Source organism: Choloepus didactylus, chromosome X (assembly GCF_015220235.1).
Source record: "Choloepus didactylus isolate mChoDid1 chromosome X, mChoDid1.pri, whole genome shotgun sequence".
NCBI lineage: Eukaryota > Metazoa > Chordata > Mammalia > Pilosa > Megalonychidae > Choloepus > Choloepus didactylus.
This window is the reverse complement of record NC_051334.1, coordinates 142,975,634-142,995,428: the sequence shown is the minus strand read 5'-3', so window position 1 is coordinate 142,995,428 and position 19,795 is coordinate 142,975,634. Positions and strand designations below refer to the sequence as shown.

At 41.1% G+C, this 19,795-nt stretch overlaps 1 protein-coding gene across 2 annotated transcripts in view; it reads left to right on the top strand.

Annotated features, from left to right (window-relative positions):
- Positions 1 to 614: 614 nt before the first annotated feature.
- LOC119523592 (A-kinase anchor protein 17B) overlaps positions 615 to 19,795 on the top strand; it is a 35,841-nt gene continuing 16,660 nt past the window's right edge. For both annotated transcript variants that reach the window (XM_037822407.1, XM_037822406.1), the window contains exons 1-4: positions 615 to 971; positions 1,717 to 1,791; positions 3,891 to 3,963; positions 5,637 to 5,740. The gene's annotated coding sequence lies outside the window, so the exon portion shown is untranslated. The remainder of the gene's footprint in view (positions 972 to 1,716; positions 1,792 to 3,890; positions 3,964 to 5,636; positions 5,741 to 19,795) is intronic.

The window sequence follows — 19,795 nt, the reverse complement described above, 5'->3', positions numbered from 1 at the left end:
AGGGGGCGGTTTTCATTCAGCCTCAAGCTAGGAGGCAGAGACCCAAGCTGCAGTCCGCGAAACTAGTGAGTCCCCGTCGCTGGAAATTGTCGCTATGCCGGCAAGGACCCTGTACATGGGACTGAAATAACCAGTGAGAGGATGGAGTCAGTCGATGACCTTCGAGGTACTTGTTGACCCTGCGATGAGTAAATTCTGGCCAAGCGAGTCTGGTCTCAGGGATGAGGGTGACAACAGTACCTCTCTCGTTAGCTTTATTATACCCGTTTATCCAAAGGAAATAGGTCAGGTGGGGGTTGGCAGACCAGGTAAGTTGCAGCCTCTAAATCATAATTTCGTTGGGGAGGGGGTAGGTTCGGGGGGAAAGCCTGGGGCAAAGGCTTGAAATCTTTAGGAGCAACCGCAGAACCCGGAAAAACTTTCGCTGCTGCTTTGCCGCACGAGAGGGGCGGGGTTACTTGAATGGCTCCTCAGGAGAAGGCGATTGGCCCTGGGGAAATCTAAGGGGCGGGACTAGTCTATTGTTGCCATTGGTCCTGAGGGCAAGTTGAGGGATGGCAGCGAGGAGGGCGGAGCCCGAGAGGGGAGGCAGTTGCCTTGGCGAGAGCCCACCGTGGGGAGCGGGCGCGAGGGCAGGCAGGCGAGCCCAAAGCGGGAGCCGGAATCCGGAGGCAGCGGCGGCAAGCTCGCTAGGGCCGTGGCGGGGCGAGGGGCGCGCGGGGCGTTGGCAACGGGGCGCGCGCCTGCGTCGCGACTTGGATGCGGCAGGAACGCTTCTGCGCCCCGCGCGCTCAAAGCGAGCCGTTCAACAGCTGGCCTCGCGGGCAACATTCACAGGGAGCGACGCAGAGTGTTGACGGTTGCGACTGCGGCGGTTGAAGGGAGGAGGAGGAGAGGGCGGCGGCGGCGGTGGTGGTGGCGCAGCCCTAGCAGAGCCGGCAGTGGAGACGCAACTGCTCCTTGGGCTCTCGGTAAATGCCCTCGGCTTTCCCCGTAGAGAAGGCAGCCACGTCCCGCTGCGTCTCTGCCGGTTGGTTGCCCTGGCCTACGGGAGCTGTGGGTGCTTCGCAGATAGGGCCAGCCGGACCCCCGGTGGGCACTGGGGAGGGAATGAGCAGGAGAGCCGTGTCGCCCCGCCTTCCCCAGCAGTCAGGTTTTCCAGAGATGCGCCTACGCTTTTTCCCTTCACCCCCGCCACTGCCGTTCCTCCTTCGGCCCTGGCGCCGCACTAGGGGGCGCTCTGGCCTCTATTCCTGGCCGAGGTCACTGGGGGCATTCCCTTGGGGTACGCTGGCAGTGACATTCCGTTAATGGGAACTGGAGGTACCCTCTCCCTCTCGATCCGCCCGCCAACGGCCGGGCGCTCCGTTTCCCCACTGCTCTGGCTGTGCTCATCCAATTAATCATTAGCAGGGCAATGCCGCCCCCGTTCACCCACACCCCCAGCCCGGTGACCCAGGACTTGTCAAGAGCCTCGGCTTGAGGCAGAACTTCCCTGGTTTCCAGCGCGGCTGGAATAAGACCTTTTCCGATCTGACCCGGAGAACAGGGGTGCGGGGTGCGGGATCCTGAGTGCGGGTTGGTGGGCAGCGGGGCGAGGGGAAGAACCTAGTTGGAGAGGCTCACGCTGTAGGTGAAACGGTCGCTTAGTTTTGGTCCTTGGGACCCGCGCCTTATTTACATTTGATGTCTTGCTTTTTGTGATTTTATTTAAAGCCCATGACCTGCGCCCACCTCTACCGGAGAACTTTTGAATGCTGCTGACTCCAACCGGTGACTTGTATCGGAACGGTGGGTTCCAGCACGGGGGATTGGCTAACCTTTGGGCCTTTTTATTTTCTCTGTGTCTGGAGATTGCGAATAAGGTTCTCAAAGATCATGCTCATTTTGCTCTATGTTTTCCTGCCTGCCTCTGATCTAACTTTGGAAAGTCTTGCTGTTGAAATAGTGTAAGCTTGTGTAGCACCCATTGGTAGGGGGCTCTGTCTTCATGCTGAGAAAAACACTCTTTGGGATAAAATAGTTGGGATATCTCAGGCTCTGGTTTTTTGTTTGTTTGCTTGTTTGCTTTTAAAAGATGGTAGCATTCCAGTAGTCACATTTTTCTTACCCTGTTTTCTAGGGGAGGGGGTGGAGGGAGGGGAATCCGTCAGGCATGGAGTAACCTCCGTGAAGGTATTTTTGCCTAAGACTCTTGTTAAGCACAGAGAAAAGTGACAAGTGGAAAAAGCCTGCTGGCACTGGTGCCCAAGGGAGGGATCCCAACTGTCACACAAATCAGAGTATGTATGGGGCTGACTTGAAATGGAGTAACATTAGGGGAGAAAGGGCTTGCAGAGGCCATGTAGGCTCCTGTGACTTGTCACAGGCTTTCCATTTAGTCCCAAAGACCGTCCCAGCGGTGTGGCCTGTTTATCCGCATCATATACTCATTTGAAGAGTGGCCTTTAACTGGCTTCATATTATCATCTCCAGCTTCAGAAGGAAAGGTGAGGTGTAGAGGTTAGGAAATATGGAGGTGATGATGGTAGTGGTGGTGGTGTGGATTGGTGTGTGTGTGTGTGTGTGTGTGTGTGAGAGGGAGAGAGAGAGAGAGAGAGAGAGAGAGAGAGAGAGAGAGAGAGAGAGAGAGAGAGAGAGAGAGAGAGAGAGAGAGAGGAAGACTTGTTTCAAACTTTGAGGCAGCTCTCTGCCAATGAGACTGGCTGAATTTTTATCTTCCTAGCATGTGTTCCTACCTTTGCTGGAGAGAGGGACTTTTTCTAAATTGTTTCAGAGCCAGGGTGATATTAGTTGTGCAATGCTCTGATTCAATGTAAATACAACATATGGGTTCTATGTTGTATTCAACATGCTCCTGTCACCTTAAGAAGCTTTAAAGCCAAGCTGGAGTCTGGGGCAGACTAATATCTGGGACACAGTCAGAACAAACATGGACAGCATGAAATCCAGTGGTGCTTTGCACAGAAGAGACAGTGTATGGGCTAGAGCACTTACAGAAGAAGAGGAAGATTGGGGGAAATTGAGTGGTCATAATAATAATAAGAGCTCATGTTATTTGAGTACCTAATGAGAGTAAAATACTTTACCTGTATTATTTCATTTAATCCCTTAAAAATCCTGTAAGGCAGGCACAATTATCATCTTCTGAAGCTCAGAGAGGTTAGGTAACAAGGCCAAGGTCATCACCCAGCTGGCAAATGGCACAGTTGGGACTTGAATTCGGATCTGTTGGACACCAGACCTAGAGCTCAAAAGCATTTTGCTCTTTACTGTCACAGAGAAAGTTTCATAAAAGAGTTGGGATGTGAGCAAGGCCTTGAAGCATGGGTAGGATATAAATGGGGAGAGAGGGTATTTGGCTGAGGGGGTCAACATGTTTGAAGGAACTTAAGGAAGACTGGCCCAGCTGGAATGGAGGATGTACATGGGGCTTGATGGAAAATTAAGACAGGTGAGGTGGGGTAGGATCATATTTTGGAGGGCCTTGAAGGGAATTTGTGAATTGCTGCAGTAAGAAATAGGGAGATGATGAGAATTTTTGAGCAAGGAAAAGCATAACAAAAGCATTCACAAATCACTTGGCGTAATCTGGGTCCTGAACCTTTCTTTGTCTCACACTTTCTTGAGAACCTTGCCCAGTTGTCAGCATATTAACTCTTGTTTGTGAATCTCCTGAACCCCTGGGGAGCACTGAGATGAAGGAAACAGCACTGCACATTTGATAACAATTGAAACATATTCCTAGGTATTCTAACACTCCATGTGAAAGAAAATTAAAACCATAATCATTTATCTGTGGCCCAAAGTATCCTATACCCCTCTTAATAGCATTCACCCTTTTCTTCCTCAGATTCCAGTTAATTGTCTTTAATTCTTTTTATTTCCAGACTCAGTTCTTTGCAAGCAACTCTTCACTGTAGCCCCCTCCCCCCCAAGTGTCTTAAATGGAGTAGGTGCTTGGTAGGTACACTTGAATTAATCTCGGTGTTCACTGATTAATGTTAATAGCTCTAGGAGTGTGAAAGCATAAGCAAATCTGCAGCATAATTTCACTATTGGTCTTTAGTCTATTAGTATTTTAAATGTAGTTGAACAAATTCTCTGTTTTAGGTAAGATTTAGTATTGTTAAGTTCCTACCATGTGACAGGCACTGTTCTAGGCATTGAAGATAAAATGGTGAACCAGACAGATGCAGTTCCTGCCTTCATGGAACTTACAGACCTGTGGGGGGAGGTAGTAAACAGGTTAACAAATACCCAGGATCATTTCTGTGTTACAGAGAAAATAAAACAGGGTGATCTGCTGAAAAGTGGCAGTGGTAGGAGCAGTGCTACTTTAGATAGTGTTCACTAAAGGCTTCTCTAAGGAGGTGACATTTAAGCCAAATATAAAAAATGATAAGGAGCTAGCCATGAGAAAACCGGGGGGGGGGGGGGGGGGGGCGGGGAGCAGAGCACTCCAGTCAAAGGGACAAGTGCAAAGGCCCTGAGGCAAGAGCAAACCCGATGTACTTGAGGAACAGGAACTAGGGTAGTGTAACTGGAATGGAGAGAGCAAGGGCAGTGGGGAGAGGGGTACAAGATGAGATGAAAGAGGGAAGTCAGGGTCATATTTTGAGGATTTTATTCAAAGCATGATGGGAAGCCACTGGAGGGTTTTATAAAAATTACTTTGGCTGCTCTGTAGAGATGAGGGTGGCTTGGACCAGTGTGAGGGCAGTAAACATGGATGGATTTGGAATGTGTTCTAAAGCTGGAGTCAAAAGGACTTGCCAAAGGATTGAATCTAAGGGGAAAGGGGGGAAAACTCCTAGGTTTTGAGCCTAAGCACCTGGGTTGAGGGTGGCTCCATTTAGGGAGATGGGAAACACTGGGGTTTGAGATGGAGAGAAGATGGAGTGGGGATGGAAATTAGAGTTCTTTTCTACTTGTTAGGTTGAGATGTCAATGAAACATTCAACTGAGATGTTGCATAGGCAGTAAGGGTTGGCTGGAGGTTCAGTCTACATAAAAATTAAACAGCAAATTAAAGCCACTTTAAGTTGCCATTATATACCAATAAAGGTAGCAGAAATGAAAATGATAAAGATTCAATATGAGCCAGGTTGCAAGGGGATCAGACATGTTAATAGTGTTGATGGCTTGATAAATTGACTTAATCTCCCAGGAGAACAATTCAACAATATGTAGTGAGCCATATACACTATTCCTACCCTCTGGATTGGTAATATACTTTGAGGAAATAATTTTTTATGAGATTTATACAAAGATTTTCATCATAGTGCTCTTTCTCAGAGTAGTGGTATAATCTTAGTAGTACTGTTTTGGAAAGAGTAGAGGTTTTTCAAAAGAAAATTTGGAAAACTTAAATGCCCAAGGGGGGAGAATTGCTAACCAAGTGTATAGTAACACAGCAAAATTCTCTCTAGCCATGAAAAATGAGAAATGTGTTGACCATATCAATATCTGGGATTGTTATTAAAACAGGTGCAAAACCAGATCATGATTGTACATAAGTAAAATGAAGTCAAGCTCACATGCTGTTCATGCTGAAAATTTTAACTTTGCAGTTGTCTTTTTTTTTTGAAGTAATTTTGTCTGCTTTTGACTTTGTACCTCTTTCTGTTTGGCAGTATTCCCTGGTGAGGAGGCCACATCACAGTGGTCCACTATGAAGAGTTCACTTGAATTGTGGGTTCTCCAGCCTTTCCTCCCTTGATCTCATTATCAGCATAAGGTATTGGGTAATATCATATTGTATTCTGCTAAACTTATGTTCAAATAAGTTTACCTTGGAAGTTCAAAAAAATTGGGAAATACTGCTGCTCACAGAACTCTTTAGAAATGGCCCCATGGGAGGGTTGCTTTTCCCCTGTAGGGGGCGACTGGTGGGCAAGAATTCTGCTGGTAATTTTCAGATCGTGAAGATCAAACTGAGAAGCACAATGCAAGTAACTTCATGAAATGTATTTCCCACAAAGAATACTCTGATTATCTGAGTGAGGCAAAAGTACAGAAGATACTCGGCCACATTCCTTTAAGTCTCTGATAACTTGTTTATTTAAATGTGAAGAAGAGAAAGCAATGAGTCTACTTTAGTGCATTTATGGTAAATTAATCCAAGGTATATAGCCACATACCTGGTTTAGTTCGGGCTGGAAGTGTCTGGAGAGAGGTGTTTTACAACAAAAAAATGTTCCTGGTGCTGAAGAAGAGGCAAAAGACCAAAAGACTGGTCAGACGGGTCTGCTGACTGCTCTGTGCATATTTTTAAAAATAGCTCCCTCCCGCCTCGTCGTGGAATGGCTCCTGTACACACGAAAGTACAGAGTTATGTAAATGCATTTGCACAGAAAGGTCTAACACAAACCTTTCTTTGTGGGTTAATTTATTTTCTATTAGACTCAGAAACATTCAAAACATTTTGCTTTCACAAACATTGTCACGTAAAGGAAACATCAGTATGCTCTTTTAACATAGGGAAAAGAAAATAAATAAATAAAGTTGTCCAAAGGGATGAACTAACATGAATCTGGTTTTCTTCATTTCAAGATCAATATTCCCTCATGCTAAATTCTACCTTAGAGTAGATTTTCTTTGAGCCAGTGTAGAAGAGGTTCTCTTGCAATAGGACTGTGAAATTTCATTGTCACAAATTTATCATTGCTAAATGGCTATGGATCTCCAAAAGCCCCTTTCTGCCCAGAAAGTCCTCAGGGCCCCCCAAGAAGTCCTTTCAAACCATCTTAATTTGGTAATTTTGTTGTTTGGAGTGTCATTTATTGGCTATATTCCTACTACTGCAACACTCAGTGCTGCGTATTTTAATGATGTGATTTTTAAATTATTCAACATCAGAGCATATGGTCAGTTTCAGTTTTAAAAATGTTGTTTGGGTTAATGATGTGTCAGAACACATGAACATTCATCCATGCCATCTTGAGTGAAGAGCTGGGGGATATTTCTATTTGGTTAAGACTTACTGGGATTTTTTTACTAGCCAGAAAATTATAAATTGCTTTGGTTGATTTGACCCAAGTAAAATTTGGCTGCCCTGCTGACTTCCATAAAGATATTGGTATAATTTTATACATCGTATGTGCTTTCAAAATTAAGGTTCAAAGAAAAAATAAAGGCAGCTAAAGAACTACTTTGAAAGAGGATGTTGAATTGTGCAGATGGTCCTGTTTTTTCCACTGTTATTAAAAAGTTTGCCTCATTCAAATGGCCTTGCTAGCACTCTAAAAGCAAATATTCATGAGTGCAAGAAGAGTGAGAAAGAATGAGGGGATGGATACTTTGCTTATGACTCAAATGCTTTTAAAGTTATGTTTCTGATTCAGATGAATCTCCCTGGTATCTTCTTTAGAAGTGAGAGAAATTATTGGGGTGATGCAGACAGTGTACAATTTATGGAGTTTTCACCACAGGTAAAAAGAACTGTTTTAGGCTTCTGAGAACCTCTCAGGCCCATTTCGTTTTCTCTTTTCTCTGATTCTACTCTTATTTGGCCAGCTTTGCTACTAGGTAAGAAGCAAGGAAGATGACTAGAGAAAAAAGCCATTTTCTCTAAAAATCTACTCTTAGAAATGCTTAGGTGTTGGGAACATACTGAGTGGAATGCTTTAATAAAGTTATGTGCACAAGATACAGCTGGTATGCGCACTGTGTAAATATTGAATATTTTTTAAGGTTAGAGGGGCTCTCATTTGCTTCTGTATAGGTGTTAAAGAATAAGTCATCTGAGCAGTGTTGCTTTTAATCACAAGACTAAAAGAAAGTTGGGGGGTGTGGTTGTGGTGAAGCATAATAGAACATGGGAATAGTTTAAAATATTTGTTAAAATTCGATTTTTGATAAGTTATGGAGGTCATAATCATGGCATTCCTTGCCATGCAGGCTTGGTTTATACTAGGCTCTTAACAAACTTTTGTTGAAGAAACTAATCTATGCATCTGACAGTGATTGGGGAAAATGATGAGGGAGTTGTTAATTAATTTTACCATTACTGCCAATTGAAGTACAGGCTTACTAAAAGGGAATTAGAGGGCAAATTAGGTTGTTCTAAAAAATCAATTTTTAACTTAATAGCCCAATAACTTGATTTCAATGATTCTAACTGTTCTGAGGTTATAGTTTTAAATATGTTTATTTGGTTTAGTTAAAAATAGGGATTGTGTGGAGGGGGAAAACACAAACCTTTTTAAGACCCATTTTCAAGAGCAGAGTAGATCCAAGGATTGGTACATTTGAGCTTAGAGTTGAGAAAGTATTCTGGGTTAGCTAGGAGGAAAGTTACCTGTTAAAGTTGAGTATTAGATGTAGCTGTGAATATTTTCCATAAACATCTGACTGTTTTTGTATGTCGTGAAGTAAATCAGTGATGATTTGAAAGTTCTGCAGCCAGATCAGTGGTTTCTTGGAAGGGGGGGGAGAGTAGGGTTTACAAAGGGGCAGGAGGAAACTTTTGGATATGATGGATATGTTCACTATCTTGATTGTGGTGATGGTTTCATGGGTGTGTACGTATGTCAGCACATTAAAATGTACACTTCAAACGTGTAGTTTATTGTCTGTCAATTATATGTCAATAAAGCACTTTTTAAAAAAATGATAAATTCTGTAACCTATGGGATAGCTAGCATTAAAGTTGCCAGGCACTCATTTGTTATTCAAAGTCCTGTTCTAATCTCCCAGGCTTCAGTAATGATCCATACAAACTTTGATTATGGATTCAGGTTAGGCATTTGCAGTGATGGCAGATAGAGAGGTGTCTTTGTGTGGTGGAGGTGGAGAGTTGCCATTGTTTTAATGTTGTAACTGTCAGCAGTTGTGCATTGCTTCCTTTTGATAGTTTGTTATCATTTAAATTAAAAATGTTAATATAAAATAACACATACTTCTAAACATTTAAAATTGAAGCAATAAAACATGTGCAAAGTAAAAGTGGAAAGTCCATTTGTCTCCTACATTCCCAATTCATTTCCAAGGGCAGACACTGTTAACAATTTGATGTACCTCTTTCCAGACTTTATATGTGGAGATGTGTGTGTGTGTTTATATTACTTTTATTACCTTATTATGTTACCTTTTTTAAAAAAGGATCATATTGCACATTATTGTTCTGCAACTTGCTTTTTACTTTTTCCTCACAAAAGTGTCACGAGCATCCTTCCATGTTAGTAGGCACTGATTTACCACTTTCTTCCTTTCTCTTTCTCTGTCTCACTGTTTCTCTCCCTATTCTTCTCTTCTTCCTGCCCCTCCCCCATCCCCATTCTTCATTTTTTTGGCTTGAGGTCTCCTATAAAGAAGAAGCATCACAAAGGGAATTAATAATTGTGTACCTATGTGCCATGCCCTCTGCCGGTTTAATTTTTACTGATCTGACAAAAGTCGCTAATGACATTGCTCTATCACTGAGAACATGGCATTTGTAAAAAGCCTACTAGTTGGTACAAACTAGGTCGTTATATATATATTTTTACCTTTAATTTATTTAAAGCAGTTTTATTGAGTTATAGTCACATACCATCGAATCCATCCAAAGTGTATAATCTAAAATGACTTTTAGTATAATCACTGAGTTGTGCATTCATCATCACAATCAATTTTAGAACATTTTCATTACTCTAGGGAGTCCTGTTCCCTTTTAGCTGTGTCCAGTAAGCCACAAACCCCCCAACTTTGTCCAAAGTAGCCTACCACTACCACCTGAGTGTCTGGTTCTGGTCTGTACTCACTAGGGGTTTTGGGAGCACAAAAAAAGTGGGCAAAAGACTTGAATAGACAGTTTTCCAAAGAGAAGATACAAATTGCTAAAAAGTACATGAAATGATGCTCAACATCACTGCTATTAGGGAAATGCGAATCAAAACCACAATGAGATATCATTTCACACTTACTAGCATGGCCACTATTTTAAAAAAAAACAGAAAACCACAAGTGTTGGAGAGGATATGGAGAAATAGGAACACTCATTCATTGCTCATGGGAATGTGCCACCCTAGTATTAACACCTTGAAATAGTGTGCATCTGTATTCATTATAGAAATTGGTCTGTAATTTTCTTTATGTGTAGTATCTTTATCTGGCTTGGGTATGAGGGTGATGTTGTCCTCATAGAATGAGTTAGGTAGTGTTCCCTCCTGTTCAATGTTTTGGAAGAGTTTGAACAGGATTGGTGTTAATTCTTCTTGGAATGATTGGAAGAATTCACCTATGAAGCCATCTGTTCCTGGGCTTTTCTTTGTTGGGGTGATTTTGATAAATGATACAATCTCTTTGCTTGTAAGAGTTCCGTTGAGGTCTTCTATTTCTTGTAGAGCCAGCATAGGTTGTTCGTATGTTTCTAGAAATTTGTACATTCCATCTAAGTTGTGTAATTTGGTAGCATATAGTTGTTCATAGTATCTTCTTGTGATCCTTTTTATTTCTGTGGTATCAATAGTAATGCCCCTTCTCATTTCTGATTAAATTTATTTGCATCTTTTCTCTTTTTTTTTTCGTTGTCAGTCTAGATAAGGGTTTGTCAATTTTATTGAACTTTTCAAAGAACCAATTTTTGGTTTTGTTAATATTATATTGTTTTTTATTCTTGATTTCATTTATTTCTGCTCTAATCTTCGTTATTTCTTTCCTTCTGCTTGCTTTGGGATTAATTTGCTGTTCTTTTTCTTGTTCCTCCAAATATGCAGTTAGGTCTCTGATTTTAGCTTTTTCTTCCTTTTTTTTTTAAATTCATTTTATTGAGATATATTCACGTACCATGCAGTCATGTAAAACAAAGCATACATTCAATTGTTTACAGTACCATTATATAGTTGTGCATTCATCACCAAAATTAATTTTTGACATTTTCATTACCACACACACACAAATAATAAGAATAAAAATTAAAGTGAAAAAGAGCAATTAAAGTAAAAAAGAACATTGGGTGCCTTTTTTGTTTGTTTGTTTGTTTGTTTTTTCCCCTCCCCCATTTTTCTACTCATCCATCCATAAACTAGACAAAGGGGAGTGTGGTCCATATGTCTTTCCCACTCACATTGTCACCCCTCATAAGCTACATTTTTATACAATCATCTTCAAGATTAATGGGTTCTGAGTTGTAGTTTGATAGTTTCAGGTATTTACTGCTAGCTATTCCAATTCATTAGAACCTAAAAAGGGATGTCTATATTGTGAGTAAGAGTACCCACCAGAGTGACCTCTCGGCTCCTTTTGGAATCTCTCTGCCACTGAAGCTTATTTCATTTCCTTTCACATCCCCCTTTTGGTCAGGAAGATGCTCTCCATCCCATGATGCTGGGTCTAGATTCCTTTTCGGGAGTCTTATTCCATGTTGCCACGGAGATTCACTCCTCTGGGTGTCAGATCCCACATAGGGGGGAGGGCAGTGATTTCCCCTGCCAAGTTGGCTTAGCTAGAGAGAGAGGGCCACATCTGAGCAACAAAGAGGTATTCGGGAGGAGGCTCTTAGACACAATTATAGGGAGGCATAGCCTCTCCTTTGCAGTAACAGTCTTCCCAAGGGCAAGTCCCGTGATAGAGGGCTCAGCCCATCAGACCACCAGTCCTGTATGTCTGTGAGCACATCAGCAACCATCGAGGTGGGGAAGCCCAATACCCCTGCATTCTCCACCAGCTCCTCAAGGGGGCTTTGCATATTTTTTTCATTTTTTTAAATTAACTTTTTTTAATCAACTATATAAAAAAATAATAAAAAAACATACAATTTAAAAAAGAACATTTCAAACAAACCATAACAAGGGAGTAAGAAAAAGACAACTAACCTAAGATAACTACTTTACTTCCAGCATGTTCCTACTCTACCCCAAGAAAATAACCTAATATAGCAACATTTCTGTGAACTTGTTCCTACCATACCCATAAGAAATTAACAGACCATAGTCATTCCTGGGCATTCCCAGAACATTAAATTTACCCAAGATAGCTTATCTGTTCTTATTGGGTTATCATTCTCCCTTCCTTAATTGCCCTCTATCACTAGTTCCCCTACATTGTACATTATAAACCATTTGTTTTACATTTTTCAATGTTCACATTAGTGGTAGCATATAATATTTCTCTTTTTCTGCCTGGCTTATTTCGCTCAGCATTATGTCTTCAAGGTTCATCCATGTTGTCATGTTTCACAACATCGTTCCTTCTTACTGCCTCATGGTATTCCATCGTGTGTATATACCACATTTTATTTATCCACTAATCTGTTGAAGGACATTTGGGTTGTTTCCATCTCTTGGCAATTGTGAATAATGCTGCTATGAACATTGGTGTGCAGATATCTGTTCGTGTCACTGCTTTCAGATCTTCCAGGTACATACCGAGATTTTTCTTCCTTTTTAATGTAGGCATTAGGGCTATAAATTTCCCTCTCAGCACTAACTTTGATGTATTCCATAAGTTTTGATATGTTGTGATCTCCTTTTCATTTTATTTACTGATTTCTCTTGCTATTACTTCTTTGACCCACAGATTGGTTAAGAGTGTGTTGTTTAGCTTCCATGTATTTGTTATTTTTACAGTTTTCTACCTTTTATTGATTTCCAGCTTCATTCCATTGTGGTCAGAGAAAGGGCTTTGTATAATTTCAATCTTTTTAAATTTATTGAGACTTGTTTTGTGACCCAGCATGCATTCTATCCTGGAGAATGATCCCTGCACACTTGAGAAAAATGTATATCCTGCTGTTTTGGGTGCAATGTTCTGTATATGTCTGTTAGGTCCAGTTCATTTATCATATTATTCAACTTTTCTGTTTTCTTAGTGATCCTCTATATAGATGTTCCATCTATTGATGATAGTGGTGTATTGAAGTCTCCAACTATTATTGTAGAAATGTCTATTTCTCCCTTCAGTTATGCCAGTATTTACCTCATGTATTTTGGGGCACTTTGATTAGGTGCATAAAAATTTATGGTTGTTATTTCTTCTTGGTGGATTGCCCCTTTCATTAATATCTAGTGTCCTTCTTTGTCTCTTATAACAGTTTTGCATTTAAAGTTTATTTTGTCCAATATTAATATAGCTACCCCAGCTTTTCTTTGCTTACTCTTTGCATGGAATTTCTTTTTCTGACCTTTCATTTTTAACCTATTTGTGTCTTTCGTTCTAAGATATGTCTCATGTAGACAGCATACAGTTGGATCATATTTTTTTAAATCAATTCTGCCAATCTGTGTCTTTTGATTGGGGTGTTTAATCCACTAACATTCAGTGTTATTACTGTAAAGGCAGTATTTACTTCAACCATTTTATCCTTTGGTTTTTATATGTCATATCTTGTTTTTATCTCTCTTTTTACCCCTTTAGTTACCCTTACTGATAATCTTCATTTCTACACTCTGCTCCAATCCTCTCTCTCCTGTCTAGTCCTTTCAGCCTGCAGAACTCCCTTTAGTATTTCTTATAGGGAAGATCTCTTGTTGACACCCTCTCTCAGTTTCTGTTCATCTGTGAATATTTTAAACTCCCCATCATTTTTTCCTTTTTTAATTGGGATTGTTCACATACCATACAATTATCCAAAGATCCAAAGTGTACAATCACTTGCCCATGGTACCATCATACATCCTTCATGCATCCATCACCAGTTATTTTTTTTCAATTTTTAGAACATTTTCATTACTCCAGAAAAGAAATAAAGACACGCAAAAAAAAGGAAGCTCAAATCCTCTGATACCCCTAACCCCCCCTCCATTATTGATTCATAGTATTGGTATAGTACATTTGTTACTGTTGATGAAAGAATGTTAAAATACTACTAACTGTAGTATATAGTTTGCAATAGGTATATATTTTTTTTCCTATATGCCCCTCTATTATTAACTTGTAGTTATAGTGTCATACATTTGTTCTAGTTCATGAGAGAGATTTCTAATATTTAATTAGTTAATCACGGACATTGTCCACCACAAGATTCACTGTTTTATACATTCCCATCTTTTAACCTCCAACTTTCCTTCTGGTGACATGCGTGACTCTGAGCTTCCCCTTTCCACCACGTTCACACACCTTTCAGCACTGTTAGTTATTCTCACAATGCTACCATCACCCCTGTCCATTTCCAAACGTTTAAGTTCACCCTAGTTGAACATTCTGCTCATAATAAGCAACTGCTCCCCATTCTTTAGCCTTATTCTATATCCTGATAACTTACATTTCATGTCTATGAGTTTACATATTATAATGAGTTCATATCAGTGAGACCATGCAATATTTGTCCTTACGTGTCTGCCTTATTTCACTCAATATAGTGCCCTGAAGGTTTCTTCATCAACTCATTTTTTTAAGACGGTTTTGTTCACACACCATACATTCCATCCTAAATAAACAATCTATGGTTCCCTGTATAGTGACATATTTATTTATTCGCCACCGTCACCACTATCTGTATAAGGACATCTCCATTTCTTCCACAAAGAAGGAGGAAGAATCAAAGAATGTGGAGAGACAGGAGAAAAAGAAAAAAAGAAAAGAGAGGAAAAAAAGGAAAAAACAAAAACAAAAACAAAAAACATGACAGCTAGGAAGCAACAAAAGGAAAGATAGCATTAAACTAAGTAGAATAAAGAGTCAGACAACATCACCAATGCCAAGAGTCCCATACCCTACCCCTATGTCCCCCTCTTATAGGCATTTAGCTTTGGTATATTGCCTTTGTTACATTAAAGGAAGCATAATACAATGTTTCTGTTAACTGTAGTCTCTAGTTTGTATTGATTTTATTTTCCCCCCAATCCCACCCTATTTTTAACACCTTGCAATGTTGACATTCATTTGTTATACCTCATGTAAAACATATTTGTACCTTTTATCACAATCATTGAGCACCCTAGGTTTCACTGAGTTATACAGTCCCAGTCTTTATTTTTCCTCTTTCCTTCTGGTGTCCCACATGCTCTTAACCTTCCTCTTTCAACCATACTCACAGTCATCTTTGTTCAGTGTACTTACATTGCTGTGCTACTATCTCCCAAAATTGTGTTCCAAACCTCTCACTTCTGTCTTTTCCTTTCTGTCTGCAGTGCTTCCTTTAGTATTCCCTGTAGAGCACATATCTTGTTCACAAACTCTGTCATTCTTTGTTTGTCAGAGAATATTTTAACTCTCCCTCATATTTGAAGGACAGTTTTGCCGGATATAGGATTCTTGGTTGGTGGTTTTTCTCTTTCAGTATCTTAAATATATCACCCCACTTCTTTCTTGCCTCCACAGTTTCTATTGAGAAATCTGCACAGTCTTAACAAGCTTCCTTTGTATGTGATGGATTGCTTTTCTCTTGCTGCTTTCAGGATTCTCTTTTTATCTTTGATGTTTGATAATCGGATTATTAAGTGTCTTGGCGTAGGCCTATTTGGATCTATTCTGTTTGGGGTATGCTGCGCTTCTTGGATCTGTAAATTTTATGTCGTTCATAAGAGATGGGAAATTTTCATTGATTTTTTCCTCTATTATTGCTTCTGCCCCTTTTCCCTTCTCTTCTCCTTCTGGGACACCCATGACATGTACATTCCTGCATTTCACTTTGTCCTTAAGTTCCCGGAGACGTTGTTCATATTTTTCCATTCTTTTCTCTATCTGTTCTTTTGTGTGTAGGCTTTCAGGTGCCTTGTTCTCCACCTTCTGAGTGTTTTCCTCTGCCTCTTGAGATCTGCTGTTGTATGTCTCCATTGTGTTCTTCATCTCGTGTGCTGTGCCTTTCATTTCCATAGCTTCTGTCAGTTGTTTTTTGAACTTTCAATTTCTACCTTATGTACGTCCAGTGTTTTCATTATATGCTTCATCTCTTTTGCCATATCTTCCCTAAACTTTTTGAATTAATCCAGCACTAGTTGTTTAAATTCCTGTATCTCAACTGAAGTGTAAGTTTGTTCCTTTGACTGGGCCATAACTTCATTTTTCTTAATGTAAGTTGTCATTTTCTGTTGTCTAGGCATCTGATTTCCTTGGTTACCCCAATCAGGTTTTCCCAGACCAGAAGGGGCTCAGGTCTTGGAAAGAGGCAATAGTTTCAGGTCTCCCTGAGGGTGTCTTAGAAGAATGATGCAACCTGTGAGGCCTCAAGTCACTGTGCTTTTCTGCTCAGCAGGTGACGCCTGTCAGCCAACTGGTGTAAGGAGGTGTGGCCTGTTGCTGTTTTCCCCCAGGCTCTGGGGTCTGGTTATGAATGGAAGGTGGGTAGTAGAGTTTGGCACTGCCTCTTTTCTCTTAGGGAAGATAGATCCCTGGGGAGAGGTCATTAGCATTTGAATAGACTCTTACTCTGGTATCTCCACCCTTGTCTGGGTCAGAGCGCTGGGAATTGAAAATGGCTGAGGCTGTCTCTACTGAGCTGAGAAAGGGACAGAAAGACCCCTTTCAGGGTCAGTTTGGCCCCACTCAGTTTCACCCATCAGCTAGAGAAAGCACCCAGCTCTCTGCACTTCCCTTCCCTCCCAGAGAGGTCCTCTAGCTCTCCAAGGTCAGTCGTCAAAAGCCTCTGTCTGCTTGTTGGGGATTCGTAGCTTGTATTGAGTGTGTGCTAATTAAAACCCCAGTTGGCGCTCAGCTGAGCTATATTTGCTTGCTCAGAGAGTGCTGCTCTCTAGCACCTCAAGGCTTTGCAGTTCCAGCCGTGGGGGGAGGGGGCTCCTGGATCAGATCCGTGGTTTTTACTTACAGATTTTATGCTGTGATTTCGGGCATTCCTCCCAATTCAGGTTGGTGTATGATGAGTGGATGGTCACATTTGTCCCCCTGCAGTTATTCCAGATTATTTTCTTGTTGTTCCTGGCTGTTTATTAGTTGTTCCAGGGGACAAACTAGCTTCCACTCCTCTCTATGCCACCCTACCCTTCATTTTTGAAGTCGCTGATTTTAATGTAGAAATGTCTACTGCTCCCTTCAGTTTTGCCAGTGTTTGCCTCATGTACTTTGGAGCTTTGGAGCTCCTTGATTGGGTGCATAAACATTTGCTATTTCTTCTTGGCAAATTACCACTTTTATTAATATGTAGTGACTTACTTGTCTCTTATAACATTCTTGCATTTAAAGTCTGTTTCATCTCTCTTAATATAGCTGCTCTGGCTTTTTTTTTTTTTTTTTTTTTTTTTTTTTTTTTTTTGCTTATTGCTTGTGTGGAACATCTTTTTCCATCCTTTCGCTTACAACCTATTTGTATCTTTGGGTGTAACATGAGTCTCTTGTAAACAGCATATAGATGGATCATGCATTTTTATCCATTCTTCCAATCTGTGTGTTTTTATTGGGGAGTTTAATTCATTAACATTCAATATTATTACTATAAAAGCTGTCCTTACTTCAACCATTTTATCCCTTGGCTTGTATTTGTCACATATAATATTTTTCTCTCTTTTTATCCTTTTAGTTGTCCTTACTGTTAATCACCATTTCTATACTCTCCTCCAAGTGTTTCTATCCTGTCTTTTTTTTTTAAGCTGACAAAACTCCCTTTAGTATTTCTTGTATGGCATGTCTCTTATTAACAAATTCTCTCAGCACTTGTTTGTCTGTGAAAATTTTAAATTCTCCCTCAATTTTGAAGGAGAGCTTTCCTGGATAAATAATTCTTGGCTGGCAATTTTTCCCTTTCAGAATCTTAAATATGTCATACCACTGGCTTCTCGCCTCTGTGGTGCTACTGAGTAGTCAGTACCTACTCTTATGTGGTGTCCCTTGTATGTGGTGAATTGCTTTTCTCTTGCTGCTTTCAGGACTTTCTCCTTCTCTTCAGCATTTGACTGTCTGATTAGTATATATCTTGGAGTTGGTTTATTTGGATTTATTCTATTTGTAGTTTATTGGGCTTCTTTGATTTGCATATGTATGTCATTTACAGGCATTGGGAATTTTTCCCCAACTATGTCTCAAATATTCTTCCTACCCCTTTACTCTTCTCTCCTCCTTCTGGGACACCAGTTATTCTTATATTCGTGCACTTCATATTGTCCGTCATTTCCCTGAGCTTCAGTTCAGTTTTTTTTTCACCATTTGTTCTTTTGTTCATTTGCATTCAATTGTGTTGTACTCTAGTTCACTTATTTTTTCTTCTGCCTCCTCATATCTGTTGTTGCATGTCTCTAGTGTATTTTTAATTTGATCTACAGTGTCTTTCATTTCTGTAAGATCTGCTGTTTTTCTATTTATTCTTTCAAATTCTTCTTTATGCTCTTCTAGTGTCTTTTTGATATTCTTTATCTCTTTAGCCAACTCATTGAAGTTATTTAGGAGATTTGTTTGAACATCCTTGATTAATTGTTCCAAATTCCATGTCATTGGCTTTTTAATTTGATCATTTGGCTTGGCCATATATTCTTGCTTCTTCATGTGGTTTGTGATTATTTGCTGGTTTATTGGCATTTGATTAGCTTGATAAAGTTATTTTGAAAGTTGGTTTCCCTCACTCTTCTAATAATTTTGGTTTTGCTTGGGTTTGCATTGAAGGTCCCCTTTGGCACTTGGTTTGTCAATAATTCCCAGCCAAAGCAAGGCCAGGGCTTAACTCAGGGGTTACAGCTCTTTTCAGAAGTCTGTTTGAGGCTGGGCAGAGAAGCAGCTTGTCAGACTGCACTTTCCCAGTCTTCCCAGCAGATGGCGCTCTTGGACCACCTTTCACCACAACCCTGCCTGTCCCTGACTGTGACCAGACAACAAACCAGTCAAGGCTGCAGACCCCCAGGTGTGCTGGAAGCCTCCGACTCCTGGGGTGGGGATGGGCACTGTGCACCATGGCAAGGACTCTGGCTTATAGGTACGATGGGTCTGGTGATTCCCAGACTCCTGTGTGGAAATACTCCAGGCTGTGGGACTGAGAGGTTCAACTTCACCAGCCAGCAGCTGGTCCAGGAGTGCTCTGCTTTTCGCCGACCAGCAAGACTGCCTTGGGGGTGGAGGGAGGGTGCTTTGCATTGCAGTGCAGCTGCTTCAACCCCATCTCTCTGCTCATGAATGTTGTGAGCACCCTGAGCCCCTGTATAGAAAGGATTGAGGCAGCAGGACCCAGAGTGTCCCTCTTGCTGGCCAATTGTCAGTTCAGCTCTGCTCTGTGTCCCCCTCCCCTCCTGAGATGAGGGCTTCCCAGACTCCCCCAAGTCCAGGTGCCCACAGAAGCCTGCATCAGGGATGAGGGGTGGGTACTGGCACTGCAGCAGGGTCTCTGTAGGTAGATAAAATGAGTCTACTGACTCAAGTTCTCACACAGGAACACTAGGTTGTGGGACTGAGAGGAATGCCTCCTCTCCCTCTCTGAAGTATGGGTGTGCTGCTTTTCATTTGTCTGATTCAGCCATTGTGCTGCAAGGGATTTTAGGGGTGCTCGTGTTTGAGTACATACACCCTAATTTCTCAGTCATGGTTTCTCTGCTTTTCCATCCAGGTCTTCCTTATATAATGCAGAGGTCCTTCTGTGGTTACCCAGACTCTGGAATTGCTGCTTTGGTCAGTTTTCTGCCTGTTCTCTCATTGTTTTATGGTGGAGGAGTGAGTTCTGCATATACTATTTTGCCATCTTCCCAGAAGTCCCCTCCCTTTCATTTTTGAAGGGCAGTTTTGCTGGGTGAAGAATTCTTGGTTGGCAGTTTTTCTCTTTTAGCACCCTAAATATATCATACCACTGCCTTCTTGACTCCATGGTTTCTCCTGAGGAATCAACACTTTGTCTTATTGAGCATCCCTTGTATGTGATGAATTGCTTCTCTCTTACTGCTTTCAAAATTCTCTCTTTATCTTTATCTTTGACATTTGACATTCTGATTAGTATGTTTCTCAG